This window comes from Lactuca sativa, chromosome 4 (genome assembly GCF_002870075.4).
Source record: "Lactuca sativa cultivar Salinas chromosome 4, Lsat_Salinas_v11, whole genome shotgun sequence".
Taxonomy (NCBI): Eukaryota; Viridiplantae; Streptophyta; class Magnoliopsida; order Asterales; family Asteraceae; genus Lactuca; species Lactuca sativa.
In genome coordinates this window covers 112,449,445-112,471,241 of record NC_056626.2, presented here as the reverse complement: position 1 = coordinate 112,471,241, position 21,797 = coordinate 112,449,445, and the positions used below count along the sequence as shown (strand labels likewise).

The 21,797-nt window shown below is 37.1% G+C and overlaps 1 long non-coding RNA gene across 7 annotated transcripts; it reads left to right on the top strand.

Moving 5' to 3' along the window:
• Positions 1-4,245: 4,245 nt before the first annotated feature.
• Positions 4,246-6,583, top strand: LOC111887766 (uncharacterized). 7 transcript variants are annotated; one of them, XR_002848906.3, is made up of 9 exons: positions 4,254-4,646; positions 4,750-4,845; positions 4,963-4,996; positions 5,066-5,109; positions 5,309-5,430; positions 5,513-5,580; positions 5,843-6,002; positions 6,084-6,147; positions 6,313-6,583. It is a non-coding gene; the product is annotated as an uncharacterized LOC111887766 (long non-coding RNA). The 7 variants fall into 7 exon arrangements; XR_002848910.3 differs by having other exon boundaries at positions 4,248-4,646; positions 4,750-4,971; positions 5,066-5,162; XR_002848908.3 differs by having other exon boundaries at positions 4,248-4,646; positions 4,750-4,996; positions 5,066-5,162.
• Positions 6,584-21,797: the final 15,214 nt, after the last annotated feature.

Genomic DNA, 21,797 nt, shown 5'->3' with positions numbered 1-21,797 from the left:
TCGCCGAGTTCATAAGTTCAGAGTCTTTCCAATCGTGACTCGACTCGCCGAGTCAGTCCATGACTCATCGAGTCTACCTATTTCCGAGTCCTGACCTGTCTGACTCACCGAGTCTCCACTTGACTCACTGGTTCGAGTCTCAACTCGAAGGGTTTGGGGTTTCGCGTCCTGACTCGCCGAGTCCAAGACAACCTTCAACAGACTCGCCGAGTTGTTCTTCAAACTCGCCGAGTTCCTGCCCAACTTCATCCGACTCGACGAGTTGTTCATCCCACTCGTCGAGTTCCTCCTCATCCTCATGCTACTCGTCGAGCCCACTCAAAGGACTCGCCGAGTCCATTCAAATCTACATACATCCAGAGGACTTTTGAGTCATGCATGGACTCCAAACTGTAGATCTACCCTTCCTAAGCCTACTCCTCACGTAAAGTTGCAAACTTTACGTGTAGAGAAGGAGATCTAGGCTAAATACACCATAAACTAGGGTTTAGGGCAAAGAGGCTCCATAATCAACTCAAGGGCTGATACTTTATGCTTCCCAAGACCAAAATATGCTTAGATCTGAAGTAGCAACTCCATATCCGGCTTCCAACTCGAATGGATGACTAACCATGGCTTAAAAAGCCCCAAATCTCACAACCATAGAAGATCTAAAGGAAGGAAACGACTTAGTACCTTCAATAACTCAGAAAGGTTCCAAAAACTCCATATCTAAGGCCAACCCTTGAAGCTTCAATGTTTCCCCTCTTTTTTCTTCCTTCAAATCACCCAAAAATGGCTTGGAAGCTTGAATGCACAACAATGGAGACTTAGGGTTCGCATTCTGGGTGAGAGAGGCAGTAAAGGAACCCTAAGGGAGAGAATGAGACGTTTAAATAGGCTCTAAGTCCCAAATTTAGGGTTTTCCTCGTATAGACCAGACTCGTCGAGTCTCCTTGGCCGACTCGCCGAGTCGATCACTTACTCCTCGACCCAGATCCCGCTCGGACTCGCCGAGTTCCTCCTTGGACTCGCCGAGTCGACCCTTAAGCTTAGGGTTTCCTTTCCTTTCTTGGCCTTCCTGACTTTGGGTGTTACATTGTATGTTTGGACTTAATGGATTAAGTCTATAATGGGTTAAGTAGGAACACTTAACCCTAATCGTCATTTCATGTGAAAAACCCTAATTGGGTTTGGATGCTTGTTGGGCCACTTATTGGACTAAGTTGTGGTGGGCATTTGAGGGCCAATTGGGAACCCATTTATGGACTAAGGGAAATTATTAGGCTTCAGGATAATACCCATTAGAAAGGCTTGGGCCTAATTTAGAAAATTGGGCCATAAGTGGGCCATGATCGAGCCTTGAGGATTATTAACTATTAGGCCATCAGAATGCCAGTTGTTTGGGCTAGAATAATTGGGTGGGACTTAAAATAAGTCCATGTAGAGGTTTGGGCCCAATTTAGAAAATTAGGCCATATTTTGGGCTTTGGCCCATTACTTGTCTATTGGGCCTTTGGTGTGTGAGTTGGACCTTGGGCTTGGAACCCAATTATTAATTGGGTGTCATTTTGATGTTGACAGTTCGGGAATCTATCAACAACCAATGGGAGTTTTATCTGCAGGACTAGGGGTGTAAGTGAGACAAGCCAACTCGCGAGAAACTCGAGACCGACTCGGAAAATACTCGAAATTGACTCGGCCTTAATTGATCCGAGCTCGAGCTCAAGCTACTCGAGTACCTTATCGAGCCGAGCTCGAGTACAAAAATACTCAGCTCGTAAGGCTCGCGAGCTTAGTCGAGCACAGTGTAATTTACATATATGCCATTTCTTTATAATTGTTCATTTATAAGATATATGTCATTTCTTTGTAATTATTCATTTATGACATATATGGTTGATGTTATATTGATATTAGGTCATTAATAGTGGTTTTTTTGGTAGTTTGGACATTTACATGTGGATGGTTTAATATTTCTTACTAAATTTAGTGATTTTGACTTTTTAAAATATTAGTCGAGCCGAGCCGAGCCAAGCCGAGCTCGAGACCGTCGAGTATTTCACGAGCCCGAGCTCGAGCTTAAAATCAAGGCTCGAGTCGAGTTCGAGCTCGAGTATTTTAATCGAGCCGAGCTTCAAGCTTTGTAGTATTCGGCGCGACTCAGCTTGTTTACACCCTTATGCGGGACTTCATCAGTGCGAGGTGAGTCGTCTCACCATACCAATGGGTCTAAGGCACCAAAGCCGACCCATTTTGTAGAGATGTGTGGTATATTTATCGTGTAAAGTTATGTGGTACACTAGTTGATGTAGTGATATGTGGTATGCCAATCGATTATATGCTTCATGCTATGCTATGCTATTTGTTATGTGATATTTGCATGAAAGACCATGGGGGGAGCCCATGGCACTTGGATGTAAGACAATGTGGGGGATCCCATGGTTGTCTGGCAGGGAATGACCATTGGGGAGCCCATGACACTTAGGTGTAAGACCATGTGGGGGAGCCTATGGCATCTTTCTGTAGGGATATGTGGTAGAGATAGCTTTTGTAGCTAATATGTTATTTGATAGAAATAGCTTTTGTGGCTAACATGACATGTGGTAAAGTTAGCTTTTATAGCTAATGTGTTATGTGGTAGAGATATCTTTTATAGCTAATATGATATGTGGTATGCGGTAGAGATAGCTTTTAAAGCTAATATGTTATGTGTTATGTGGATTGTGTGTGGGGTATGCTCTGGGGACTCACTAAACTTTGTGCTTACGGTTTACAGTTTTGGTTTCACGTATCATCAATCCGGAAAAGAAGGGCTCAGCTTGATTGCAGTGCACACACCTATGATTTCCGTAATGAATGGTTTTGGGACGAACTCTGATAATTATTTTACTTAATGATGATTTGGAATGTTTGAAATAAATGGTATTAATGTTTTAGCCATATTAAAAATGAAATTTTCTACCCTTGATTTCTGGGTCGTTACAAGAACTTTGCTTCAATAAGCAAACACCTTAACCAATTAACCAAATGTTTGTTTGTGTTTATAAGTGAAAGGATATATATACACACACACTACATAAAACAAAATTTTCCTAAAAAATTATACTACCGAAAAAAAATTGAGGGGAATCTCAAGCTATCCCCAGACTCTACAGTGGATCCGCTCCTGTGGTGTTTGTGGGGGTAAACTTGGTGGTTCTTCATCACCAAGAACATATTTAAGATTTATTGACCTTGAAAGTTATCTAAAACATCTAAACTTGTTGGGAAGGATAACCAGGAAGAATAGCTTACATGTTTCCTGAAAGGATGATTTTTATCTATCCTGAAAGGACGACTTTTATGTCAATAATATATATATATATATATACATATATATATATATATATATATATATATATATATATATATATATATATATATATATATATATATATATATATAGGGCTTAGGGAATATGTGGCTGTCATGTACCTAATGTTAGATATAGAACCATAAAAAACTACACGGTTTTAACAGAATGCAATCAAATCTCTCATCCATCTTTCTTGTGTCATCTCTTAGAGCTTATGCTAAGCTTTTTATATATTTTTATGGAATTATATAAGTTTAATATTGCACCACAAACCATGTATAAAAATATTATACCAACTACTTATAGGTCTCCAAATTGAAATTTAATAAAGAAAACTATATTGAAAGACTGAAATTGTTCATTAAAAAACTCACTAAAACTCTTTCCATAAGCCACCATAGAAAAATCGTACAAGTATACATAAGATAAGTGTTGAAGAAGTTATGAAACCTATTAGAAGTCTAATAAAAAACACATTCGAAATAGATAGATATTTGAAATGAATCATGAAATCAAATATAATATGAGTTCAAAGACAATAGGAATAAGCAAACAATGAAATAAAAATATGTTTTTTAATCAAAATAAAGTCAGTTGTGATGGTTATATACCTAATATTAGATACATGACAGCCACATATTCATTTTTCCTATATATATATATATATATATATATATATATATATATATATATATATATATATATATATATATATATATATATATATATATATATATATATATATTGTCCTACCTTAGCTGCAGTGAAGTATGTAGTTTTTTGGTAGAAATAGTCCTTCATCTATATCTGTTTTTACAATTATGGCCTGTTTCTTTTAGAGGGGTATATTTTATCATTTTCTATATTGTGTGTCCACGTGATTTTGCCTCATCGATGGTTTGGCGCTGGTTTTGGCTTTAATCTCTGCAACGTGTTCATGTTGTGTTCGTCACCGCCTTTCTCGCCCGATATATATCTTCCACCGTCATTGCTAGCAGTTACGGGAAAATGATTCTCATTGGAATCATCTCTTAGGTACAATGTCTTAACAAAATCGACCATAAAATCGATCCCAAAGTTCCTCTTCACAAAACCGACCAAAAAATTGATCCCAAAGTTCCTCAGTACGTGTTTCACTATCTTTCGTCCATCATTCCGTCATCTTTCTCCTCCTCTCGATTTTATTTGTTGCCAATTTCATATCGAAGAGAGCGTCGGAAGAAGACCGACTCAAAGAAACCCACTTCAATCGCGATTTCCCTCACTGACACCTTTACTCGCACCCGTCGCTTCAATCGCCGAATTACAGGTCTGTGTCGCTTAATCGGATTAACTTATGCTCGCTGATTGAACCTTGAGATTTTAAAGGTTTCAAAGATTTTTCCCTATTTATTTGTTTGTTTCATTCGCAGGTATCAAAGATTTTGAAGGGGCTTGACAGCCGGCTTCCATCGATAAGTGCTTATTCCCTATCTTCTATTCCACACTTCTCTATCGATTTACCAAAGGTCGATCATCTATTTGGACTTTCATTATCTGCCCTATAATTTGTTTTCTGTTTTTTAATGATTTAGTTTTGGAAGGAGCCTTTTTTTTGGAATTCTGACTTATTGAGTTGTGGCTAGGTTTACTGGGTGGGTTTCATTTTTCGTTATTTAGGTAACAATTTTTGTAAAAGTTTGTTATGGAGGTTTACATATTCTTACAATTATCAATTTTTGGTTCTAGATTTTGAAACTGAAATTCCAAGACTTATGTAGAGGGGGCATAAGGTATGTAGTGAAAATGTTGTATTTTGCATTTTTGCTTGACTTTTTGTCATCAGGTACAATTCATATGTTAGAATTCTTGTCGTTAGAATTGTTTATAGCTTTTTTCCTTTTCCTAATTCATCCAGGAATGAAGACCTTCCTGTAGATTTAAACTTTGTATGAAGCTTTTATGAATACTTATTTTTGTACTTTTTTGCAGGGTTAGAGGACATTTTAAGGTGTATGGATGGAGTGGTGGTTGATGAGGAGTGATAGGGTGACAAAGATGCTGCGGTTTATACAATTTTACAGGGTTTAGGGATTATAGAGCTCACTTAGAAGGTAAAGTTACTCTTTTTGTGTATTTTTTTGGATGGGGTCTTTGTGCTTTCGTTTCTAATGTTTTTGGTCCTTGATGTTGCAGGAAAAACAAGTGATAAGAACGATTCAGAATGTGATAGGGATAATTAAAGGACTGGAGGAACCTGATAGGTAAACTCTAATAGTTATGTACTTTAACTACTTCTTTGCATAAAGATTAAAGCGTGTTAATTTGTAATATGATGTCCAAATAAGAAAACAAAATCCAAAGTAGAAAGAAACCAAAGTGAGAAGTTTAACTGTGTGTAAAGCTTGTCATTAGATTTGCAATCTTGAGTAATCATTAAGATGCTTGGACATTTGGGCCAGTTGATCCCAACAGTGGCAGTATTATAATAATATATGGTAAATAGGACGTGGCATATTGATACAGGTCGCAGAAAGGTTCCAAAAGCTATAGAAAGAAGGTTCCAGAAGCAATCCTCGGTATTCCAGCCTTTTTCAGTGATAAAGGGTAATTTTGGAATACAAGATTCATTGACGGATTCCATTCCGGATTCCAAACGAAAAAATACTTCAGTCTACCAAATAAGGTACATTAAACGAATACCTGTTAACTAATTCTTTTAAACCTTTGGGCTTATGATAAAGTTTATATCTTTTTACTTCATTAGATGGAAAACCAGATTGAGTCTGCTATTTTCATATTCACTTCATGGAACACCTGTAGATCTAAAGGTGCCACCTTTCATCTTCTGTCATAATCTTTATGTTATTCCACTATGAAAAAAAATTTCTTTCTGCTTTAATTTTATATATATTTCACAGGACAAATGGCAATATCTTAGTTAAATAAGAATGTCCTTTTTTTACAATTTCTTCTTTTGGATTTTCTTACTTCAGACAACTTCAAGTGGAACAAGCTGATGGTATGATTGCATGCTTCCGGGGAATAGTGGAGATAGTTAGCATGCTTATTGGATCAGAGGAGTAGTCGTATTTCTTCAATATATACAAAAACCAAAATCTTACTTATTATATAATCAGATTGTAATTATCCAATTATTTAGCTTTCAAATAACCAATTTTGGATGATAATTTTCACACAAGCTGCAACACAAATGATAAATTTTCACCCATCAGTTTAGCATTAATAATCATATTATATTTATAATTGATAGAAAATAAATTTTAATATTAATACCCCAACAATATATGAAAATATTTTTTTTGGTTATTTTATTTTTTCTTTGTTTATAATCAAACTTTGTGAAATAAGTAATTATCTGATTATTACAAGTTCAACCAGTGGAAGCACATTGAAACACTATTTCCTACAATAAATAAATGTCTATTATGATTATTTAATATCGCAAAACTAGTTAACCAAAACCACCACTATCTTAACATGTTATTGGGTTGTCACGAGAAGATGATCTCGGTATGAAATGTTTTTATATGGTAATTGAGTTTCTATTGCATGAGTTGTTTCTTATTAAGGTATTGTACTTTAAAACATTTTTTTGTAAAAGTTGACAAAAATGAAACGTCCTTAAAACGTTTTTGTAAAATTTGATAACAATGAAACATTATTGTATTGTGGCTCGAATCATACAGATTTTCATCAATTGGATTTTTCTTCATGACAAGTTATAGCATCTGTCACTTCCATTTTTTTGATTACATACAAGCTCAGGGACATTTTTGAGAAGGGGAAGGGATAAAATTATACGCAACATTGAACAAAAGATAGTAGACTTCACATTTATCCCTGTAGGTATGATTTATGAATATCGCATGCACATTTTAATATATCAACAAGAGAAGACATCAAGATTATGCTATTGCTTTTATGTAATTTTTATAATTGTTTACACTCTACACTCAAATGTCTACAATTTTCTGTTTATTTGCAAGAGTTGGACATTCGAAAAGGCTATATATTCATTTGACAGGATTAAAAAAACGTTTCAGGAATATGGGTGTGAGCATATGCGAATCATACGTTACAGAGTAATGTTGTTTTTGATAATAAATTACAAAAATGGTCCCTGTATTTTCTGATTATTAATCAACCATGTATTTTGCAAAACTCAATATTGTTAATTTCATATTAACAATGTATTGAGCGAAATTTATGTGTTTAGAAAAATGAAAACAAACAATTATTAACTCATTCAAAACCAATCAAAAAATGCACTAGCTACCAGATAACCAAGTATGTTGTTTTCGACTTATGGTGGTTTCATTTACTTTGCTTTATATGATGTAATTATTATAGCCATCACATATCTATTGGTGGTACAAGATATCAAGTCACACATGTTACTTAACTACTGAATGAAACCTTGGAGAGGAAACTATAAGTGTATGGAAAGTTAAAATATATTGAACATTGAAGCACAATCATGAATCATAATCACCATACGCATGTCTAAGTGTCTTAATTCCGATTGAAATCATGTAACAAAGGAATGAAATCATGATTAAAGAAGGATTTGAATAAAGTTAAGTACTTAAGATATATATATATATATATATATATATATATATATATATATATATTGGGCTCATGTGAAAATGCAAATAATTTGTGAAAACGCGAAAACGCAAAAACAAAGAAAACCTATGAGATTGTGTCATCTCAACCTTATATTTTGTACAAGAACTCATCCAAACTTTGAACTACACCATGATAATCGATGATACATGAGAAATTGTTTCATATTAACAAATCATGTTTTTTGATATTTTTATTATGAAAACTTGAATTTAAAAGTGGTTAAGGACGTGAAAAAAAAAATGGTTGTTAAAACCACTTTTAAATCTATATTACAATAACACCCCTCCAGTATATACTTATTATCTTTAATTTATTGCTAATAAATTTAATTTCTAAAGTTCACGTGTTTGATTTTTATAAGATAAAAGTTGTTTTCATATTTTCGCAAAATATTTATGTTTTTGCATGAATCTATTTATATCTTTAATTTATTGCTAGTAAATTTAATTTGTAAAGTCTATGTGTTTAATTTTTATAAGATAAAAGTTGTTTGCGCATAAACCTACTTTATATATATATATATATATATATATATATATATATATATATATATATATATATATATATATATATATATATATATATAGAGAGAGAGAGAGAGAGAGAGAGAGAGTAAACTAACCCATATAAATGACCTATTTCAAAAAAATGACCTTGCTTATTATTATTATTTTTTGGTAAAAAAATCATTTTCTACGGAATACCTCATTTTGGACAGACCTCCGGGACACCGAAGTAGGATTCCGGACCATACTTCGGGAACATTTTTTTTTCGCTATTTTGTTATTTTTTTGTAAACGCGTTTTTTTAGAACTTTTGTGTATATAATATCTTAAATGCAAATAGTAATCTTAAAATCAACAAAAATCAAATAAATATATAAACTAAAGGTATTTGTTTTAAGTAATATTCCAATGTTCAAATCATCTTTGTCCTTGTACCCTAAAAAAATTTTGCCAGTCATTTACGATATGACATAGCCCATTGCCTACTTTTACCCTCTATAGAATACGACTTCCCGGTGATCAAGGCTTCTAGGAACCAACACAAAAGCACCCCACAATCCCCTCTAATGTAAACTTATTGTGGTACTTACGACACCTTTTCGAGGGTCATGTTGAAACTCTCAAGTGAGATTGAATCACCTGGCTCGGTACCCCAGTAGTTGATACCCACTAGCAGTTTGTGGATGTAGGCTCGTATACCGATAAACCAATCCTTGGTTTCTAAAATGTAGCTGTTCTTCCGATGACTATCATATATTGTAGTTTTGAATGTCTTCAAATTTAAAGCACCTAAAAACCAGTGAGCAATTGGGATGTAAAACTACAAAAATGTTAGAAATAATTAAACATCAAATAACATTATAGTATATACATAGTTAGGTAATGTAATCCCAACACAATTACACCGTATCAAAGTCTGTCAAAGCTGGGTAAACAGATCTGTCAGCCATGTCATTCTAGTAAAATGTATCAGTGTTGAAAGTTGATGACACAACTGTCCACCGAGCATCATCTTGTCTACTCTCTATCAACAATGAGATCCATAATATAACATCCAAAAAATCAAGGATAAATTTTCATTTTAAAAACCATCCAAAAATCCATAAGTTTTACAAAACAAGTTCCTAAAAATCATTATCATGAATCAGAGTATTCCAAAATCAAAAAAACACATAAAATTCTGGATGATGTGCATGATCAAGCCCTCGTCTTTCCCTTGTCCTCTAAGGTACCCGAAATCATAAAATCAAACTGTAAGCCAAAGTGTAACACTCGGTTTTGGATTTGCTTCATTCTTCGGGGCCGTGGCCCAATATTCAGTTGTCATGAGGCTTAAGGCCTTGGGGAAGAAAGGATTTGACCCTTTTCAGATGTAGGTCTTATGGTTTAAGTGATCCAAGTGTTCGATGATGTCTTCGGAGGCCAAGGGTATAATCGTAATTTGATAACTCGGTCTTTTACGGATTTTGGGTTTCGGGAAGTTTTAAGGCAATGGTCAGTTGTTAGAAGCGTAGGGCTTCTTTCCACTTTTCCGTGGATATAAGGTTCGTTGGAAACGGACCTAAGATGAGGAAGTTAGAGAAATTTGAATTCTTGGCAGAAATGGCTCTTGATGGAAAAGTTTTGCAAATCAGTCCCATGCATGCTTGGTAAGTGGCGCGTGCCTTGCGTGAGTACGCCCAATGTAAGTTGGGGTATGCCCAGTGTAACGAGCAGAGTGCCAAACCCTAATTTTTAGGGTTTGGGCACTATTTAAGCATCCCTATAAGATCAAGGCTCCTTCATTTCTCAGCCTCCATTGACTTCTAGCCTCATTTCGGAAACCCTAATTGCTCATTGAGTGTTTGAGAAATCTAAGTGTGCATTTTGGTGTGATTTTGCTCATTTTTAAGGAAAGTGTGCTTGGTGGTTGCTTGTGGTTCAAAGGAAGGCTTATAAATCCAAACTCTTGGCTTCATTTCTAGCTCGTTTAAGGTATCAAGTTCATACCTTGGCTTATTGTTATGTTTTATGGGCTTAGGGCTAGATTTGTGGTTATTTTTGGGTTTTGAATCCTCCTTGTGAGTTTGAGCCACTCCAGGAGCTAAGATTGCTAGGTCTTTCCCTTTATGAGTATATAAGTTCGTAAAATGGTATCTTGATCCTTGCTTTTGGTCCATGCATGTTCTAGTTGGATTAGAATGGGTCTAAATGTATTAAGATGGTTGTCGGGTCCAATTAAGTCATGAAAATGCATAATGGTGCCGACTTTATGCATTAAGAGCTTTATCTTAAGGTTCTATGAAGTATGGGTGCAAAGTGCTAAAATGGTTAAGCTTGAAAATGAATTTTGGAATAAGCCAGGTTGCACACCGCGTAACTCGACGTACGCCCAACGTAGCTGAGCGTACGCCTCGTGTACAACATTCAGCTGGGCTTTGGGCTTGTTGTGTTTTTGGGCTACGCATCTTTGGGCCACCTTGTTTCTTTGGGCCTCTTGGTCCATCTGAGATCAACTGTTGGACTAAGGGAACTATTAGGATTAGGATTAGGCCCATATGGGGGTTGGGCCCAATTTGGAAAATTGGGCCATTAGTGGGCCTTTGTGGATCTTTTGGTTTTGGGCCTCAGTTTTGGTTCAAGTTGGGCCAAGGGTAGAATGGTCATTTTACCCCAAGTATGGATTATGGACCATAGATTGGACAATAATTGCTAATTGGGTGTTATTTTGTACTAATAGGTTGAGGAGTTGTCAGGGTAGCAGCTAGGGATTTCTTTTAGTGAGCTTCAACATTCGAGGTGAGTCTCCTCACTGTTCTATGGGTCGAAGACATCAATGTCGACCCATATGGTTTATGTATTATAGGAAGACCCGAGGGTGACCCTTGGCATTTTGTATGAAAGGCTAGGAGGTGGCTCCTAACAATTGGTATGCAAGACTAGAGTCTAAACTTTGGCAGTTAATTAGTTAAGTAGTTGTAAATTGTATGCTAGTTGTCTTTGTGATGCTTTCATGTATGACCAAAAAGTGGCTCTTAGCAATTGTATGTAAGACCCAGGCTTTTGGCCCCCTGCCTGGCAAGGAAGACCATTATACAACTCGTGGCAAAATGGAAAGACTATGGTTGGCACACAACACTTTTTATTGATTACTGGATATGTATGATATGTATGGCTTGTTTGATATGTATGGTATGTGGTATTTGGGGAACTCGCTAATCTTTGTGCTTACAATTTATGGTTTATGGTTTCAGGTACTTCCGGTTCGAAAGGAAAGGGCCCGACTTGATCGCAACACATACACCCATGTTTTTCCGCAATTCATGATTTTGGGATTTACTCTGATAATTGTTTTACTCTGGAATACTTTTAAATGTTTGGATAAAGATAAAGGAATGCTTGAATATATATATATATATATATATATATATATATATATATATATATATATATATATATATATATATATATATATATATATAATGTAACAACCAAATTTTCAAAATCAAATTTTCATTTTTAATTAGTCAAAAACATTTCCAATATGCCAAAAAATCTTAAGTACATCTGTATTCACATTCATATCATCAACAATATTATTCTAAACATTAGAGTGTCCCATAAAAACGCCTGAGAGAGAGAGTGCATGTCGCGTCATCAAGCCTTGTCCTTGCCAGTAGGCTCATATGTTCTTGAAACAAATCCACAAACTGTAAGCTAATGCTTAGTGAGTTCCCCAGAGCATACCCCACACAATCCATATAATCACATAATCATATTATCTATAAAAGTTACATAAACCACATAAGCCATGCATACAAACATATAAGGTTGTCGTGGGCTCCTCCCAAGGTCTAACTCCAAGATGGCATGGGCTCCCCTACATGCTCTTACACCTAAGTGCCATGGGCTCCCCCATGGTCTTTAGCTGGAAAGCCATGGGCTCCCCCACATGGTCTAAAACGAGTCTAAACTAATAAAAGAAAAACAAACTAAATAATCCTTTAAATTAAATGTGTGAGATGATTCATAGCCTTCAGATCTTCAAAAGTCGCTGAAAGGTATCAAAATTCGCCTTCAGAAGTGTTTTTCGTCATCTGTAACCGTCTAACATTTAAATCTGATTATGAGGGTCATATTTACACCCAAGACAGAAGCTTCTGGAACAAGTCGGCAGAAAATACGATTGCAGAAATCAAATACGTGATCGCAGAAATGAAGATTTTTTTCCAAATTTTCCCTTTAATGATGTATGATGCTATTTCTGAAGTTTCGAGAGTTGCGTCACAAAAATGTAATCGCAGAAGTGATGTATGCGATCACATATTTAGTTTTTACTTCCAGATGAATTTCATATAACTTTTTTCGGCCTTGGAAAACTTCGTCCCATTTATGCGATCGTAGATATGAAAAATGTGATTGCATTTTTGGCTTTTTGTCCCATTTCGGTCGCGATTCCTCACTTTAAATAAACATTAAATTCGTCCGAAATTTTGTCTAGTTGTTGGAACATTTGAACCTCGTCAATTGGATTTAAGAGTCATGTGATATGGTCAAAATACTGACAGGGGGTCAAAGCTGCCAGCAACATCCTTTAGGATTCAGATTGTAGCCATCTACCTTCATATGTTCAATTCGATAGAATGTTTTTTTTTACCAAAACATCTTTCAAGAATTCCTCAACATCATCTTTTAATTTGAACTTCATTTAGGCTCCAAATATGCTTCCAGCTGCTCCTAACGTACTACTCCACTTAAACGATCTGAAAACGATGCAAAAATACTAGTAGTACGGGAACTTTGATAAAAGACATGACTTGAACATTATTTAAACTAATGACATGAAAATATAAAAAATATGATGCTAAATTCTAATAAAAACTACCCTAAAAGATTCATAAAATGACATCTATCAAATCTCCCAAGCCTGAACATTACTTGCCCTCAAGTAAGAAAAAAGTTAAAACATTATAAACAAATGGAAAGATGTAGATGACCTAAAAAGAATTTAGAACAATTAAAGGAAATAACTTGAACTAAAACACTTCACTCTTTTTTTTTCTTCCACATGATCAGATTTCACAACGAGGAAGCTTGAATGAAATAAGTACTTAGAGAACAGTCTCAATATCTTTATTGCAGATTCATAATTCATATTTAATAAATCAAACCAAGCTTCAACAAATAGTTTTTACGCCAGATTAAATTTGTCAAAACAGTGTATTTTTAAAAATAATTTCATGATAATTCATTTATAAAAACTTAACTTGATCAACCCCTCCTTTTTTCTGAACTCGTCCAGTAAATGTGGTAAACTCCACTATGGACAGAAAATCCAAGCATACCCTATGATTTTACTATTGAGGGATCAATCTCATTATACCACACATCTTATTTATCTTGATCAACTCTTCAGATTTAACTTTGCTTGCTTCTTGATTTCGACTTGAACTTGACATGGATTTGACTTTGAATTTCAGATTTCTTCAAGTTGCTTGATATACCATTTCTAACATATATATTGACTCGACGCAGATTTTACTTTGTGGCCCACCATATCTTTAATACTTCAAAAATGATAATAAATTGTGTGGATATAACAAGAGTTCCCTTATAACCTCAAAGGACACAGAAACTATAGGGTTCAGTACTTCAAGGAAAGAAAAGGGTTATCCAATTTAGATTCCTTTAAAGTCATTTTAGGGAATTATTTGTAAACCACTGTTCATTTTTCCATCCCACACTTCCATTGTAAAAATTATTCGACTCTTATGTTGCTTCATATTTCGAAAACATTTAAAACACTTTCTGATATGAACAGACAATTCTTGAAATTGATTGCAATGAGATTGTTATTTTTGGTACCTATCACACATCATCTTAACATAGCTATCGAATGTAAACAATATCCCCATCTCATGTAAAATTTTTTAAACTTTTTGATTTTTTTTAGTATGCAGAAAATAAAAAACTAGAAATGAAATCTTTTTGAGTTTTTTTTTTCTTGAATGCAGAAAAATAAAAAGGAAATATTTTTTTTGGATTTTTCAAATTTTTTTTATATGCAAATGCAATGCAGAAAATAAATGCACAAAGAAAAATAAAATTTGAAAAATTTAACCTATCGAATTCGTGATGTTAGTCTATAATACTCCCAAAAGACCCATAGTCAAACTTGGTAAAAAGTCAACGGTGAACGGTGAAAAAGTAAACACAGACTGAGTACGCCCAACGTACTTGGCTTGTACACCCGACGTACTCGGATCGTATGCCCGGCATACTCAGCTCGTACGCCCCGCGTACTCTTGATCCTGGTGGGGATTCTAACGGCGTACGCTCAACGTACGTCCAGGTACGCCCAACGTATGTGATGACTCAAAAATCCAACTTTTAAGGGATTAATCCCTTAAGTCATTTTGTCTAAGTCTCATATTTAGTCTCAAAACTTATCCCAAACAATAAAGTTTCCAACTTTATTGTTTTACATGCCTAGAACTAACCCAAAAATAAGCCCTAACTCTTCTTAACCACTAAATCTCTTAATAACTTGCATGGAAGGATCTCAGGGGCCAACATCATATTTTTATGACTCAAGACATGGAACAATGTCCAAGCTAACAGCCCAAATGTTCTATAGCATTTCATGCACAAGACAGTTATAACTTAGGGACGAATGCTCATAATATCACGATGAAAGCTAGATATAACAATTTAACCATCATGGTGGGACCTTTTTACCTTTTGGAGATGGAGAATGATGCAAGACTTCCATATCCAAGCTTGCTTCTAGCTTCCAAGTTTCACCACCACCTTCTTTTTTCTTTGGAACACACAAAAACACACTCCAAGGTATCAAAATGCACTAAAGGGGGCTAGGGTTTGAAAGAAAACGTCTCAAATGATGGAGGCTGGAAAATGGGGTGGGGAAATGGGGCTTAAGGATCAATATATATGGTCCAAACCCTTATGATTAGGATTTTCGTCCAGATCGAGTACGCCCATCATACACTAGTGTACACTCAGCGTACACCAAACCAACATTGTATCCTCTAATGATCCTTACGCTCAGCGTACCATGCATGTACATCCAATTTAAGGACCAAAATTGCAAAAATAATTAAATGAAAGGTAGGAAAGGAAACTAATTGGGACTCGAGTGTAACAATTCTCCCCCACTTGGATCAGACTTCGTCCTCGAAGTCCGGCGAAGTAAAAAGCTCTAGATAATGCTCCCTAATCTCAGACTCTGGCTCCCAAGTCCACACAGAACCCATCCGATGTTGCCACTAAACCTTGACAAATAATACCACCATGCTGGACAAGGCCTTCATCTTTCGGTCAAGAATCGCTATCGGTTTCTGTAACGCCTGTGTTTCCGGGCTTGCCACTTTTAGCAATATAATAGTCTAGGTTAACCTTTGTAACCCGTTGTGAGATAATAATAATGTATTATTTGAGTATTATGTGTTTTGTGCTTAATTGCTTAATTATGTGGTTTGATTAATTAAGAATAAAAATAAGCGTCAAAATTTAAGTGTAAAATAAACTTAATATATTTGGTTAATGTCGTAGTAGTTGAAACGAGGTTTCCGAATATATATAGAACGCCCAAATCTGACTTCGTATGAGGAAGTTATGATTTATCGAAGTTCCGGCTTAGCGGTATACAGCCTGTTTTACTCGATTTGAGATCGAGCGGTTGTTAGCCAAAGCAATCTAAATGAGAATCGAAGATCTCATTGTTGGTATTGAAACGATAAAAAGTTAGGCGAGAACGGACGTCAAACGAAGAAGTTATGAATTTATAACGAAAGTTTCTGTCCCGGCCTATTAAAAATAATTAATAAAAATAAAGTCAAAATTAGCCGACGGAGTCTAAACGAAAGTCGTAGAGCATGGTCTCACCTTTGCGTGGATATAAAGAACGTCGAAAACGGAGTTCGTATGAAGAAGTTATGAATTTCCGAAGATTTTTAATCATTTTGTATTTATTTTTAAATCAAAATCGGAAGCATTATCCGAAGCCGAGTCACCCGTCTGATCCAAGGTACGCCCCGCGTACGTGAGTACGCTATCGCGTACTCAGCAAAGTGTCGACACTTTGGATGACGCATGCAATGACGATTTCGGACGCGTACGCGCTGCGTACGCCTGTACGCCCCGCGTACTCCGAGGTTCCAGCCTCTATATAAAGGATCCGAAGACAGCCTTCTTTATTGTTCATTTTCTTCTCTTCTCTCTAGTCTTTTGCATCGTTTTTCGTGCCGAAGCTATCCCGAAGCCCCGATATCATACTCTAGCCCCGAGGCAAGTCCCGAGATCCCGAAGATCCCGAGAAGTGCGGTTCCCGAGTCGAAGCTCTGCCCGCGAGAAGTTCGATTTTCGAGGAGATCTTCCAGATCTGCTGAGGAATACTACTTTTATAAGCCGTAGTGCTGTCGGATCATCTTCTGATCAAGTGAGTGTGTAGTTATTTCTTCTAATACAATAATACGAAGTATTTTATATAAAAATACGTGCTATGTGTATATATTTGGTTGTGTTATGTGTGAATGTGTATTCACTCTCTTCTATCTTATAGATCTGCTTATTTCTTTATGAGATACGTGTTATGTGTGTGTGTGCCTCATCTGTTATGTGATATATGTGTTGATTAAAGCATGCTATACAGGTTTTCTTTAAACTATGTATACAAATGTATATTTTTATCTACTAATATGTTGGGTAGAACATGGGTAGACAGTTGGTGTGTAATAAACAGATGAGAGGCCTCGTTGTTGTTTGATTGAGTCATCTAGCGGAGTTTAGATGACGACCACTGGCTATTCTAGACAGTCTTGTGGAAACATTAGCAGGTTCGCCACCTGTAGGTGTTAATGAACTTGGGTGTTCATTCGCTGTATTCCATCCCCCTCATGGTTGCCTTATTTGACTTATATTGCTGAGGTACCCCCGAAGCATGTGTTGTCGCCCCGATGAAATATTCTTAGACTAGGTCCCTTATGTTAGTTGTTTTAGGGACATTAAAGTGAGAATAACGGGAATGGGTAATTGGGTTATTGTTGGTTGGTGAAAATTAAATATGGTATTTATTGTGGGTTGAAAACCCTATATGCTCACCAGGCTCCCAAGCCTGACCCACTCAGTTTTAAATTGTATTACAGGTAGTGGCGGAAGGGCATGAGATGGATGAACCATCAAGTTGTTTTGTTTACAAGTCTGCATATGTTTATATTTGTTATATGACTTGTAATGTATTCGTTTATGCTTATTGGTCTGTATCGGAACATGACACCCCGAGTTTTGATTATAATGAAAATACATTTCTTTTATGAAATGCTTCGGTAAACAATGTTTTATCATGTTTTGTTTTTGGGAACAAATTCCGCAACTCTTTCAAATCAAAAGGATTTACTCTGAAAATATTTAAAAGCATAAATGAAAATCGGTCTTTTCTGGCCGAGATTTTGGGGATGTCACAGTTGGTATCAGAGCATTAGTTTAAGCGAACTAGGAATTTGTTGGATTTCTAGACTTAAACTTAGAATGCTAAGTGAAGTTTTGAGATGTGTGTCTGTTGAGTTTTAGACACGAGCACTAGTTTATTTTAGGAAAGTTGCCTAAAATGCTTTATGTGCTAAATGTTATATGTTTCCATATATGATATTATTTGTTTGGATCTATGGTCTGTTGCCGACCGGATCTAGAAACCTTATGTGTGTAGGATTCTAAGCGTACGTCTACGATATTAGAACTAGCATGTAAACGTTTCAGAGTGATAAGGATGATTTGATTATCTATCATGATTGAGGATCTAATTTCACCTTATTCGGTGTGTAGATCAAAATGGTGAGAACAAGAAGTGGAGTTGGAAATGCTGACGAAAACAGGAATCAACCACCAGTGATTGAGCCAATACCTGTCGTAGCAGCAGCACCAGAGCCAATAACCATGGCTGGTGTGCAATTGATGATTCAGACGATGTTGGATCGTCAGATGGATGAAACTAGACGGTTGCTTCAACAAAATCGTGAAGAACTGTCGATTCGTGTGGAAGAGCCTGAACTGAATGAAGGGCACTCGGAAGGTGGAAACTTCAGTGGGTCTGTTGGTCCAGCCAACCCACCGATAGTTAGGCAAGATAACCATGAAGGAAGGAATGATGGAATGGGATGCAAGTACAAGGACTTTTTGACTTGTAAACCATCGACCTTCAATGGAAAGGAGGATCCGATTGGGGTTATGGATTAGATCTCCGAAATGGAGCTAGCCTTCATGACGTGTGGCTGCAGAGGTAAGTTGCAAACTATCTATGCCGTGCGTCAATTCCGAGGTGGAGCTGTTCGTTGTTGGAACACTCTAGGGAAGACCTTAAGCCCTAATGAGCCACTGCAATTGTCATGGGCAGAGTTCTTGGTGCAGTTCAAGCGCAAGTTCTGCTCGGCTCAAAATCTGTTGGAGTTGGAGAATAAGTTTTTGACATTGACGAAGGGTAGCATGTCAGTGGATGAGTACACCGATAACTTCACCGATAAGATGGAGTTTGCCTTGCGTATCGTTCCAGACGAGCTGACAAAGGTGGATCGGTATGCGAAGGGACTTCCATGGGAGTACGAGGTGCCAGTACGTCAGGCACTTACTCTAGAGGCAGCTATCTGGGCTGCCAAGTCTGTGGAGAACATGATCAAGGGGAGAACCACCGACAAGGTTGAGGTTGGTGAGAAAAGGAAGTTTGAAGGAACATCTGGTTCCAGTAAGAAGAGCAAATTCTCGAAATCTGATTCGAAAAAGTTTGGAGGAAAAGGAGGCGAAGCAAAGTGGTGTGATAAGTGTAAGAAAAGGCACTTTGGGAAATGTAGCGAGGGTGTGACCTGCTACAAGTGTGGAAAGGTTGGACATTTTGCCAATGAATGTCCGAACAACAAAAGGATGTGTTTTGGGTGTAATGAAGAGGGGCATATTTTGAAAGACTGTCCGAAGAAGAAGGAGGCAGCAAAGCCCAACATTCCACCAAAGTCGAAGGCGAGGGCCTTCCAGATGACACTTGAGGCTGCGAAAGATGAAGCTGATGTCGCTTCAGGTACCTTTCTCGTAAACGAATTACCTGCTCATATATTGTTTGATTCTGGAGCCAACTACTCCTTTATTTCGCATGAGTTTGGTAGAAAGCTAGCTTTGCCTATTGATAGACTAGATGATGCTTTATTAGTCGAAGTAGCTAGTGGCAAGTTTGTACCTGTTAGTCATCGTATGAAAAGCATCTTAATTGATCTGAATGGGAATAAGTTTCACGAGGCGTTATTGCCTATCGAACTTAATGGTTTCGACATTGTCTTGGGAATGGATTGGCTTAGCGCCAATGATGCCGAAATTTTATGCAAGAAAAAGATAGTTAAAGTAAACCCGCCTGGAAAAGATTCGTTTATGGTGTATGGGGACAAACGCAGAGTGAATTCTGGAATCATTTCTCTAATGAAAGCCAGAAAGTGTTTGACCAAGGGATGTACATCATATTTAGCATTTGTGATTGATGCTAAGAAGGAAAAGAAGGTGATGCAGAGCATTCCAGTGGTGTGTGATTTTCCGGAAGTGTTCCCCGAGGATCTTCCTGGATTACCACCTGATAGACAAGTGGAGTTCAGAATAGACTTGTTACCAGGAACCACGCCAATTGCAAAAGCACCTTATCGATTAGCACCGACGGAGATGAAGGAGTTAATGATGCAACTTCAGGAGTTGTTGGACAAAGGTTTCATTAGACCTAGTTCATCGCCCTGGGGAGCTCCGGTGTTATTTGTAAAGAAGAAAGATGGAAGTATGAGAATGTGCATCGATTACAGAGAGCTGAACAAGGCAACAATAAAGAATAGATATCCGTTGCCGAGGATTGATGACTTGTTTGATCAATTGCAAGGTTCGAGCTATTTCTCGAAGAGCGATCTTAGGTCAGGATATCATCAGCTGAAAGTAAGAGAGCAAGATATCGAGAAGACTGCATTCAGAACTAGATATGGACACTACGAGTTCTTGGTTATGTCGTTTGGACTAACCAATGCTCCAGCAGCGTTCATGGATTTGATGAATAGGGTTTGTAATCCTTTCCTTGATAAATCCGTGATAGTGTTCATAGACGACATTCTGATCTACTCGAAAAGCCAGGAGGAGCATGGCAGGCACTTGCGAGAAGTGTTAGAAGTTTTGAAGAAGGAGAAGCTTTATGCGAAGTTCTCCAAATGTGATTTTTGGATTCGTGAGGTCCAATTCTTGGGTCACGTGGTCAACCAAGAAGGGATAATGGTTGATCCAGCGAAGATCGAAGCTGTGACGAAGTGGGAACAACCGAAAATTCCCACGGAGATTCGAAGCTTTTTAGGATTAGCCGGATATTACCGAAGGTTTATCCAAGGTTTTTCTTCGATTGCTACTCCATTAACAGCTTTGACCCACAAAGGAGCAACTTATGCTTGGAGTGAGAAGCATAAAGAAGCATTCGAGAAGTTAAAGAAGAAGCTATGCGAGGCACCGATACTTTCTCTACCCGATGGAGTTGAAGACTTCGCTGTTTATAGTGACGCGTCTGGTGTTGGATTGGGTTGTGTTTTGACCCAAAGAGAAAAGGTGATAGCATATGCGTCTCGACAGTTGAAAGAGCATGAAAAGAATTACCCGACTCATGATTTGGAGTTGGCAGCGGTAGTTTTCGCTCTGAAAATATGGAGGCATTACCTCTATGGCACGAAGTGCAAACTTTTCACTGATCATAAGAGTCTCCAATACCTCTTTAATCAGAAAGAATTGAATATGAGGCAACGACGCTGGCTAGAATTACTTAAAGACTATGACTGCGAGATACTTTACCACCCCGGTAAAGCTAATGTTGTTGCTGATGCTCTCAGTCGGAAGGTCAATCTTGAAAGGAAGAGGCCAAGAGCGTTGAGAATTGAAGTTGTCTCGACTATTGTGGAAAGTATAAAGAAAGCTCAAGAGGAAGCTTCTGAGAAAAATGACCGAAAGGAGGAACGTTTGGGTAAAACGTTGGTGTTTGGTACTAATGGTCATGGACTGAAGGTATTCCAAGATCGTATTTGGGTACCTAAGTCAGGAGGAATTAGGGATCTTCTGATGGAAGAAGCTCACAAAACCATGTACTCAATTCATCCTGGTAGCACTAAAATGTATAGGGACCTGAAACCCTACTACTGGTGGCCGACGATGAAGCTTGATGTTGCAAAGTATGTGGCCGAGTGTGTGACTTGTGCGAGAGTCAAGACACAACATCAGAAACCGTACGGGAGTTTAGAACCTTTGCCTGTGCCTATGGGTAAGTGGGAAGACATTGC